Source organism: Pipra filicauda, unplaced genomic scaffold (assembly GCF_003945595.2).
Source record: "Pipra filicauda isolate LSUMZ 115617 unplaced genomic scaffold, ASM394559v2 scaffold286_size1242794_pilon, whole genome shotgun sequence".
Taxonomy (NCBI): domain Eukaryota; kingdom Metazoa; phylum Chordata; class Aves; order Passeriformes; family Pipridae; genus Pipra; species Pipra filicauda.
In genome coordinates this window covers 600,137-611,228 of record NW_024104405.1, presented here as the reverse complement: position 1 = coordinate 611,228, position 11,092 = coordinate 600,137, and the positions used below count along the sequence as shown (strand labels likewise).

Genomic DNA, 11,092 nt, shown 5'->3' with positions numbered 1-11,092 from the left:
CAGTGCCACCCTCAGAGAGGGGAACCTGAGGGACAAGCCCAGACACGCTCTCAGTGGAGAAAAATCCATTAATTGCTGCTCAGGTGCATGCACTGCGTGTCATTTGTAGTCTCTGGGAAACTGGGGTGTGGATCCAGACTTCACCAGCCTCAACAGACTTCTGGTATTGATTTCATGCAAAGAGATTTTTAGGGAAAACTCCTGACTCCTCTGTGGAAGTGGAAAGCAAAGCCATCTTTTCTGTGCAGTTTTTGGTTTGTTTTATTCTTCCTTTTCCAGGTCAGGTAGAAAAAAAAGAACTGAGGGCACTTGAACCAAATGGTTCAGCACTTCATACAGTTCAGGTTTATGTTTGGGTTTTGTATGACAAAAGAAGCAGGAGATTCATCTGCACTGTCCTAATTCTTCTTGCCTTGTGGACTTGTGTCCCTCTCCTTACAAGGCCTTGTAGGATCTTAGATTTTAGTGCTGGTGAGGCATAATATACCTTGATGGTACATAAGGTTCCTTAATTCTTTTTGGTAAAATGCATTTGCCAACCTATTTAATGTCATCTGAAGATGCCTGGTGGTTGTGGATGTGCAGTTGGCATTGGAATAAGCACAGGGCTGTGATGTAGTATCATAATAGAGCATTATTACAACATAAATATTATTTATTGTTTCTTAGTGAAGTGAGATTTATGAGAAGGTTTTGCTTTCCAAATCTTAAGTTTCCATTCAAGCCACAGATTTTGTAGATTCCCCCATTCCCCCCCCAAAAAAAAAAATAAACCTCTAACTAAAACCTCTGTTTTTTTCTGATTTTAAGAAAAAAGTAAGACACTTTCCAAATATATCTGTGTCTCCCTTCCTTTCTCCTTTACTTCTCTCCACTTTCTGCATTCTTTAATTTTTCTCCTTGGGAAAGAAATGAGGGGAAAACCCATTCTCTGTCCATCCTCTTTCAATACCCTGTGAATGTTTGCAGTGCTCAGCTCTTTTTTTCCCCCTCATTCCCTCTGCTGAGCAGCCCTGGAGAAGTCCCACAGCACATGGTATCAGTGCCCTGACAGTCTGCTGCTTATGGGAAATGTCATTTTACAATGTAACTTATTATTTTTAACTAAAGGTTTATGATTTTCTACAAGGATCCATTGTTTTAAGCCACGTAGCCAACATGTGTTTCTTGAGGTATCACTTACCTTTTAAGCAAGTAGCAGTTGAGTTTTGGTCAAGCCAGGCTTGGCTGTCTCTGGATTCCTACAATTATTCTGTCCTGGTAACCTGATACAGCCAGAGAGGGAAGAACAGAAAGAAAAGCCTTTTAATTTATGGTGGGTCTCAGTTCTAATCTTGTAGTTACGTAGACTTCGACTTTACCGTGAATCATTTTTAATGACAGTTGAAGAGAAAAGAATTGAAAAGCAAATCTTACCTTTCTCATCACTGGCAGCTTCTCATGACAAATCAGACTTTTTTATGGCACAGCCTTGCAGTGTGGGTATGATGCACGTGAAGGGCTGTCCAGCAGGAGAGCAGAGCCTTTTCCTGCCTAGCACAGGATAGATCTTTGCAGAAGCAACTTCAGAGCTGTCTGTGAGCTGCAGTTTTTCAGCTTGTGGAGTCCTAAATGCTGTTCGTGGAGTCTCTCATCAGGAAACTTGTGTTTCCTCGTAAGAAACTTGACTTTCTTGGTCACCTTTTAGAAGGCCTTTGGAAGTTCTTCAGGAATGTGTCTGGAAAAAAGGGTGGAAAAAGTTGATGTCAGAAGCCCTCACGGACTTGAATGTAGCCAGAATGTCCCTCCTTCCCTCCAGCGAGCCTGGTGCCATCTGCATGTAAAGAGAGATCCCTGAGGGGGCTTGGGGGTCACCAGTTACAGCCCCAAGGCTGCCAGAGCTCAAGGAGTGTTTGGACAACACTCTCGGGGATGTGGTGGGATTGCTGGGGTGTCTGTGCAGGGCCAGGAGTTGGACTCAATGGTCCCTGGGGGTTCCTTCCAGTTCAGGATGTTCTATGACTCTATTTGCTTTGGAGCCCATGCTGTTGGTCAGAAAAGAAAATGATCTGCAGCAGTGGCTGGTTTGGTGGTTTGATCCCCGTATGGGCCATTCGCTCTAGAGTTGGACTCCATGATCCTCGTGGGTCCCTTCCAACTCAGAATATTCCGTGATTCTCTGTGATCTTGCCAAGAGACCCGATTTAAAGGGTCACCCTTCTTCAGCAGAGCCATGGCTGTGCACTCAGTAGTCAGAAGGCAGAAGTTTAATGCTGATGCCCCGAGTGGGGCAGGAGAAGGTGCTGTCAGAGCTGCTGCTGTGGTGCCCAGTGGAGTTAACAGAGAGATGCTCTCACTGTAACTGGATACTGGCAGTATCCTGCAGTGCATCCACGTGGCAACTTCCCATCAGCACTAACGTGGCTTTCTGAAAGCTCCTTTCTGTTCCTGGCATGGTCACTCCTTGTTGGTGCTGTTGGGAACTCCCCCACCCTTTGTGAGCTTGGCCATGCTCTGGGAGTGTCACTGGCCTGGGCCAGGCTGGAGCTTTTCAGTGCTGCTGAAAGAAAACCACGACATTTCTTGGAGCCCAGAGGAGCAATGAGATGCCCTGCATAGCGTGAATCCCACATCACCACAGGCTTTGCTTGGCTTCTGTCGTTCTTGCGTTTCTTCCACGACCTCCAACTTCTTCCTGTATGGAGACATGATTCCAACTTAGGTTGGCTACACACTGTGTTCTTTCTGACACATTTTGACAAATTGGGTTTGATTTTACCCTGGAGGTCTTTCCATACTTAATTTTATGATTGTGGAAGGTCATCAAAAGGGTAGTGCTATTTAAAGACCAAATCGTGTCACATTTACTCACGGGACTAATGCTCTTTTTCTTGAAGATGTCCATTCATTTCAGTGGAACTACACATGGAGTAAATGGCACCAGTTGTAAGCAGAGGCACTTGAGCCTGTCTTACTCATCTCAGTGGACTACTGAGAGAGTGAAAGTCAAGTCCTTGTCCTTGCCATTGATTTTCCAGCCCCTGTTATTTGGAGGCGGTTTTCTGGCCCCCTCTAGTGACTGCCCACATGGGGATTTATGGGTGAGATCCAACCTTTTCGCAGTCAGAAACAGCCATTTCCACCCCAAGAGTAAATGGCCTAAATTTTAGAAGTGGCATTTAAAATCCTGAGTTTGTTCTCCTTTGCTCACAACACTCTCAGGAGCATCACTTTCCAACTTGGTGGATCACATTTCCAACCTGGTGGGGCTTCTTATGGCACTGGGAACTGCTCACAGTGGTTAAGGGTGAGGCAATTCATACTGATGTTAATGTGGTGGCACAGCCCTGGTTATACTCCCATAGTCCAAAGGTTCACGTTCCTTAATGGAAGCTGGAGGTTTTTGGGGTTACAGCTGCAATACCAAAGGAAGAGCCACGAGTTAATCAGAGAATCATTTAGGTTGGAAAAGCCCTCTGAGATCATCGAGTCCAACCATGCCCCCAGCACTGCCAGGCCCACCACTAACCCATGTTCCCAAGAGCCACATCCACAGGGCTTTTGAGCACCTCCAGGGATGGGGACTCCACCACTTCCCTGGCTATTCTGTGCACTGCCTGAGCACCCTTTTCATGAAGAAATTTTCCCTGATATCCAATCCACACTTCCCCTGGCACAGCTTGAGGCCATTTCCCCTCATCCAGTCCCTTGTTCCTTGTTTGATATCCTCCTGGCTCCCCCCTCCTGTCAGGGAGTTGCAGAGCCAAAAGGTCTCCCCTGAGCCTCCTTTTCTCCAGGCTGAGCCCCCCCAGCTCCCCCAGCTGCTCCTCTGTGAATCAGAATGTGTGACCTACTGAATTACAGTGAAACCCAGGGTGAGGCTTGGAGTCAATAATGAAAAGGTATTTTTCAAAGACTTTCTTTTTCTTATTCTTTTCATACTACTGGAACTGCAAAAGGAATCTGATTTAAAATATGAATTAGAAATTTTATACTTCTTATGGCTCTGTGTTCTTGAGAAGCAGATACTTATCACAGGCCTGTTTTCTTGGGGGAGTGTGCAAGGAGCTTTTGGAACAGGTTTCCTACTTTTTGGCTAACGAGGAGTGGGACAATTATTTATTCCAAGAAGCTGGAGCAGGGTTGACAGCCTGGGGGTAGACCTGAAAGAACAGTAACACTTTAGGCTTTAGTTGCTCTGAGATCCTTTAGAAACAACTGCCTTGATCTTTTAGTGCCCTGGTAAATCATTTATTCTGATCACCTACTTCAAATTCCCTCTCACCCATCCTATGGGATGGAAGGAGCTGGGTATAGAGCTCCTGGCCATAACCCAGCAGGTGAACTGCAACAGTGCAGAGCTTCAGCCGGGCTCCCAGAGCACCTGGCAAAGCTCCTGGGTCAGGAGCAGCCCCAGAAATTCAAATTCCTCTGACAAACAGGGTGTCTGGAGCTGGAGGTTTTGGACAGGATTTCTCCCCTCTCAGGTTGCAGGCTGCAGCCAGGACACATGCTGTTGAACACACTGCATCCCCTCTGCCTCTCCCTCCTCCCACACTGTCTTGGTGCTCCCTGACAATCTGTTTCAGTTCCCCTTCACTTCAGCATGACCAGGGTCCCCCAGGTTACCCAGTGATTCATCTCTCTGGAATTTGGGAGTGCTGCTTCTCTGCTCCTACCCAGACTGGCAAGGGGGTTATTAAAGCATCAGAGATTAACTAGAACCTCTTTTGGTGAATATTTAGGTGAAGAGCACTTGATGCCAGACGTTATTTTCCGTGTGTGTTCTGACACCAGACTTCATTACTGCACCTCACGTTTCTCTGTGTGCGTGGGTTTGAACACCTTTTCCAACCTCAACCATATTAGAGGACCCCTGCTGCTTTGGGAATGCACACTGGGAATGACTTCAAGTGGAAGCGTGTTTGGATTGTCCTACTTCTATTTCTGAAGCCCTCTCAAGGGAACTCGCTCTCTCTTCTCACCCCATCGCTTCCGATGGGGCCGAGTCACTGCATTCCGTGCGCGCACAGTGACACCTCAGAGAGACTTGGACTGTTCTCTTGTCTCACTTCCACTCTCTTCCAGGCTGGATGCACACCCTGGAGGTATGTGGTTTGTCTCAAGATATAAGACTTCCCCCCTCAGAAACTACATTACTTCAACAAGCCACAAAGGGCTGGCAAGAGGGAGAAGGATTGTTAGCGCAGCTTTCCTGGGAGATCTCCTCTGTGGACTCCACGCAGCTGGAAACAGCCTCTCCCTCTCCTGAGCTCACGTGCGTGGGCAGACACACGTTCCCTCATGCAGCAGTTTCCCTGATGTGTGAGCACAGACACAAACACTTGCTTACAGAGGCACAAATACCTTCCCCGTTGTCCTTGCACAGGCGGAAATTCTCTGAGCGCGTGATCGTCACCCCCTGCAGCCCCCAACCTGCTCTTCGTGCAGGTGCATCAGTGCCCCAGAGCACGTGCACCCCTCTCCTGCATGCACAGATATAGGTGCATCTACACAGCCTGCAGAGGTGTTGCAGAATTTGGAGGGAGAGATGAGCAAACTGAGCCTGAAGGGACCTCTTGAGGTTTAATCCAACCACTGTTCCAAGGAGGCTCACACTGAGTTCAGAAAAGGTTGCTCAGGGCTCTGTCCAGTCAGATGTTTAAAACCTCCTGAGGCAGAGATGTGATAACCCTTTTTTTTTTTTCCTTAGACTGAGGCAGAACCTTCACTCCTTCAATGTTTCTCCTTTTTTTGACCTTTAATGTGTCTCTGACCCCCCCTGCCACACACCTGAACAAAGAGCCTGGGTCTGTCTCCCTATACATGCCATGTGATCAAGAAGGCTACAATTAACTGCCCCTAAAACTTGAACAGGGTGGACAAACTCCCTTCTCTCAGCTTATCTCCATAAATCCAGCCCCTTGACTGTCTTCTTGGTGGCTCCCTGTTGCATTTGTTCAGGTTTATCAGCATCTTCCTGGTACTTGGGAGCTCACAACTGGGAATACACCAGATGGGATCTAACAGCTCACAGAGGGATAACAGTTTCCCTCGACCTGTTGGCACAGGTGAGTGTGCTGTGAGTTTTCCTTGCTGCCAGGTGAGCTGGTTGTCCAAGTGCTCTTGGCTGGAATTGAAGGGATAACAAAATACTCAATACAAAATCCAAACGCCGAGCTTTGCTTCTTACCTGTCTGGGCTCAGATTTAATGGATCTGAGACCTCAAACAGTTCCAGGACCCTCTCCAGGAGATCACAGCAGCTGATCCAGCTTTGGGAGAACAGGATGACCTACCAGATCTCCTGCATGTTTTATTTCTATGATGTGACCATTTTTGCTCTTTTCTTTTTTGGCCTTGGAGATCCACTGAACATTTTCCCTTTCCTGTATTTGGAGGGATTCAGCCATTTGAAATCCTCCTTTCCTACTATCCAGTGTCCACACTGGTCACAACCATAACTGCCCAAATCACAGGTTTAAAATCTTGAAGTAGTTAATTTGGGGAAGAACCTCAGACTCCCTAGAGGCTCCTACCTACCTGTTACCTTGTGAGGCATGTGCTGAAGGGGAAGGGTATTTTTTTTCAGCTTGTTTTCAGACCCCAGTTGGGAGATCCCCTGTTCATACACTTTCCAACATAAAGCAGAAGGGAATCCTGAGCAGAGTCCTTCAGGTGAATGGGAAAAATGGAAATACAACTTCAGGGTTTCGTTTTGAGAAAAAGAATCTAAAGGAATCTTTCACTTTTTCCAGCCTTTTCCCATTTTTTTGCAGTGAAAAGTATTTGCTAAATTTTGCAAATGCTTTTGGATAACCCAAATCTGGCTAATCCAGTATTGTGGTGACTAAAATAGGAGGCTAAAAAATTCCCCCAGCGCCAGGCTGTGTTCTGTTTGTGAGGCTGATTTCATGTAACAGGAACTGTGGTGCAATCCAAACACCTGCCAGGTGGGCATTAAGTGATGTGACCTTGTGACTGTCACAGTCAGCTCGGTTTCGAACCAGGAGAAAATCTGGATCAGGGTGTAGTTTTTGGGGAGGTGTTTCTTTCTCATTGTAGTTCTTATCTTCACCACATTTTTGTGATTTATTTCTTTTTCTTTGCCGTGAACCAGCCTGCTGGTGAGAAGATGACTTTATCCAGGAACTCTCCACTGCTGAAGGAGCTGAAGGCCAAAGACTCTCATCTGTCCCCAAAAAGCAGGAAGCACAGCCATGGATGAGGTAAGCACAGCAGCCTGAAATGGCTTTGAGTGTTTTATTCAGTGCAGTGCAGGGACCACCAGTGTGTAGAAGTACGTGTTGTACTGGTGGTTAACCAGCAGATCATGGAATGGTGACCTGGGAATGCTTTCAGTCATGGACAGCTGTGGATTTGTATTTATATACACCTGTTTTACCTACCTAAGGCTCAGAGTCAGGGAGACTGATTTTGGGTTTGCTCAAGACCAGTATTTGCTGGAATGACTTAAGGCTGATAATATATTAATAGAAAAGAGCAGTTGAGATCTATTATATATTTCCAAAGATGCTTACTTGTAAGACTTCAGTAACAATTATTTGTGAACTATCTTTAAATTCACACAAATGTGAACACCCCTCTCTGTTCATGTTCCCGTGTGCACCCTCAGTGGGCAGTGTCTGAGGACATCATGCACGTGTGAGGAGGGATTTCTTGTTTGGTGTGGACATCCTTCCACTCAGGCAGTGCCAGGGAGATGTTCATAGAATCACAGACTGTGTTGAGTTGGAAGGGACCTTAAAGTTCATCCAGTTCCACCCCCTGCCATGGGCAGGGACACCTCCCACTAGCCCAGGTTGCTCCAAGCCCCGTCCAACCTGGCCTTGGACACTTCCAGGAATCCAGGGGCAGCCACAGCTTCTCTGGGCAACCTGTGCCAGGGCCTCCCCACCCTCACAGGGAAGAATTCCCTCCCAGTATCCCATCTAACCCTGCCCTCTGGCAGCAGGAAGCCTTTCCCCTTTGTCCAGTCATTCCAACCCCTTGTAAAAAGTCTCTCTCCAACCTTCTTGTAGGCCCCCTTTAGGTACTGGAAGGCTGCTATAAGGTCTTCCCAGAGCCTTGTCTTCTCTGGGCTGAAAATGCTGTCCATGTTCATGGGCAGGGTTGCAGGCTGTGTTCACCTGTGTCAGGATGTGCCTCTGTCATTTTGCACAGTTCCTCCAGACCGTCACACGGGTGCATTTTAGGACAGAACAAGCCCTGGCCAATTCAGGAAGTGACACATGCTTTTACATTCGGGGGCCAAATCCAGATTTTCCCACTGAAGCCAAAAGTATAAGCAACACAATTCCATGAGCATGTTGCCTCTGAGTGACAGTTTGAGTGCAGGGGGGTGACTGGGTTTGGCTGAGCTCTCTATTGCTCTGAAAAGAGCAGTCGATGCCCTTGACTAGCGAGTGATGCCAAGTGCCACATGTGTGATAATGGCCAGGGGCCTGGTCACTCTGCCCAGCCAGTCCCTGAGGATTTGGGTCTGGCCAGTAGCAGCCAGAATGCTTGGGAGACAAGTTTCTGTATGAAATTCTTCTCCAGTGGAAGGTATCCCTGCCTCTGGCAGGGGAGCTGGAGCGAGATGAGGTTTAACCCAAACCACTCTGTGATTCTATGTAATTTGTGTTGCTTCTCTGCAGGGACTATAGGGTTAAATCTCTCCTTTGTCTCAGATACAGAGCACAAAGTGAAAATCTGTGACCCTGCAGGTTCCCAGGTTGCTGTCTGTGTGTGTGGATCTGGGTGTAGGGTGGGTTATCCTGCTCTTGGCAGGGGTGAATATGTGGGAGAGCAGAGCCTGGTCACACGTCTGTGTCGGTGCAGCTGCTGATGAACACGAGGGTGTTTGTGTCGGAGCTGTCTGGGGCAGGAGGTGCATGTGCTGTGTGTTATTCTCACATCCTTGCTAGCAGCAAACAATGTCACGTCCCTACCTGGACTGCAACATGACACACACCTCAAAAACAGCAGCAACAACGAGCTCCAGAGCCACAGGAGAAAGCAGAGCTGCTCTTTTTTTGCTCATCAGCCAGGAAATCCTGCCAGCCCCGGCAAAGCATGCCGGGATCCAAACCGGCTTTTGGGCTGGGGCTGGAGGGGGGGAGCGAAAGAGAAGCAGTAATTTGTTTGCCATCGCCCTGGAGCCAGGAAATCCAAACCTCAAGCATTTCCCAGGCCACAGCACATGGGTGTTGGGGGAGAGTGTCAGGAGTGGCTCCCAGGAGCACACCCACCCGTGTGCACACGCACGGGGAAGGGGCTCCACTCCAGCACCATGGCTGAGATGCTGAGACAATCTCGAGTTTTCAGGCCATAGCTGTCAGGATGCTTCGGTATATTCATCACCCCCCACTCCGTGGTGATAAAAATTTACACAGCCAACGAAACGAAGATTAATTTCATGTGAAAAGCTGACAGAATGGCCCATGTCATTGCTTTATTTGTGCCAGCACTCAGTAACTCGGTGCAAGTTCCATCGAGGTGGCAGACACCCCGTCCCCTTGAGCCATCTCGTCTCCTCTCTAATGATGCCACCGTTTTGACAAAACCGAGCAACACAGCCGGTATGTGCGAATTTGGAATTAATTTTCCTCGGAAAGGTCAAGTATGTTAATGAGCTTTTGGCTGCCCACGTTTTCTCTCTTGTGTTTTTCCCCCCATTAATGGGGGGAAGAGGGTGGGAGGGGGAAAAAAGAAGGGGGAGAAATAATTACAGGAATAAAAAGGAAGGAAGGAGGAAAAGAGAGAAGCTGTGAGGATTTGGAAGAGGCAGGATTCAGCGTGGTTTTTCAGGGGCTCTCCTTTTCCAGGACTGAGGCGGGCTAATTGTATCAGCGCAAGTCTGTGCAGTTTGCTTGGAGCTGTTGAGCAGGGCCAGGGATGTCATGGATAGCAGAGTTGGTGTAACCTGGCACGGAGGGGGTGAATTGCACCTCCTTTGCACTCGGGGACTGAAGGCAGCCCTGTGTGTTGGCAGCTGCCTTCGTTTTCCATCACAGAATGGCTGAGCTCGGCTCAACGCGGGGCTCTGTGTGCTGGGCGAGCAGAGAGCAAGGGAAGGTGAGGGAAAGAAGGATTTCCATTATGAGAGGAAGCTGGGAGAAAGCTCAGCTACTCTGGGAGAAAGGCCAGGGCCCACTAATTCATCCAGTTTAGAAACAGGACAAACAGGCAGTTTAAAGAGAAATTGTCCATACAAATGGCATGAGATGTTTGAACTAACTATGATGCCAACCACTGTGTTCCCCAAATTCCTGCCTTTATTCCTGCAAGTTAGAATTTGCCACTTTCTGGCATCCTCATGGCAGGAATTGCTTTGATATCTCAAGGAGTTGGGTGATGATCAACGGGAGGAAAGGTGGTGAAAACAGCAGATGATGTGTCAGGGCATAAGGGAGCAAAGCTGAACTCCTGGCTCTGTCCCACACGAGTCACACTCACCTGGATAGGACATTTAGGGTAGGATTCATCTCACCTAATTTTAGTCTTCTTAAGCAAAGTATCCAGACTAAACTAATTGTCCAGGTTTCTCTTCTTGATAACAGAGAACAGTAAGGAGGAACACATATCCCACCTAATTTGAGAGAAATTCCATTCTGGCAAGCAGTTTCTTTCTCATTGAATATAAAGTGAACTTAAGCAATTAGTTTGGACTGAACCCCTACCTTTTAGAGGCTTAAAATTATGGGGTGTGATTTCCTCCTCATTCTCTTCTCCCTGCTCCCATTCTGGCTCTTATTTCCATATAATCCTGCAGGCAGAGGAAATCCAGTGGGTCTCATAGTGGCTGTATTGGCAGGGTAGGATCAATGCCTTTCCCTCAGCTTGCTCAGGCTGGCTCCATGCTTATCCACTCTTGTGGCAACACAACCTTTGGCTGTGATCTGGTCCTTCCTGCCTCACACTGCTGGAGCCAGCCCAGCACACGGAATCTTGGGCATTGTCCAGGAAGCCTTTGTTGACTTTGGAGGGTGCATGTTTTGCCATCCTGGCCACAGTGCAAGGAGAAACGATGTGCAATGTAACAGTGCCGGTGTCACATTTAAGGGTGTCCTTAATTAGGGGTTTGCTTTGTTTTGCACCTTACCCAGCTG

At 47.8% G+C, this 11,092-nt stretch overlaps 1 long non-coding RNA gene across 6 annotated transcripts in view; it reads left to right on the top strand.

The window, feature by feature from the left end:
- The window catches only part of LOC113982908, a 192,003-nt gene that overhangs the window by 165,662 nt on the left and 15,249 nt on the right, over positions 1–11,092 (top strand). For 4 of the 6 annotated variants that reach the window (XR_005564111.1, XR_005564113.1, XR_005564110.1 and 1 more), the window contains exon 4: positions 7,099–7,207. This is a non-coding gene — a long non-coding RNA (uncharacterized LOC113982908). Of the gene's footprint in view, positions 1–5,943; positions 6,051–7,098; positions 7,208–11,092 lie in introns of all 6 variants that reach the window. The other 2 variants (XR_005564115.1, XR_005564112.1) reach the window with 1 other exon arrangement.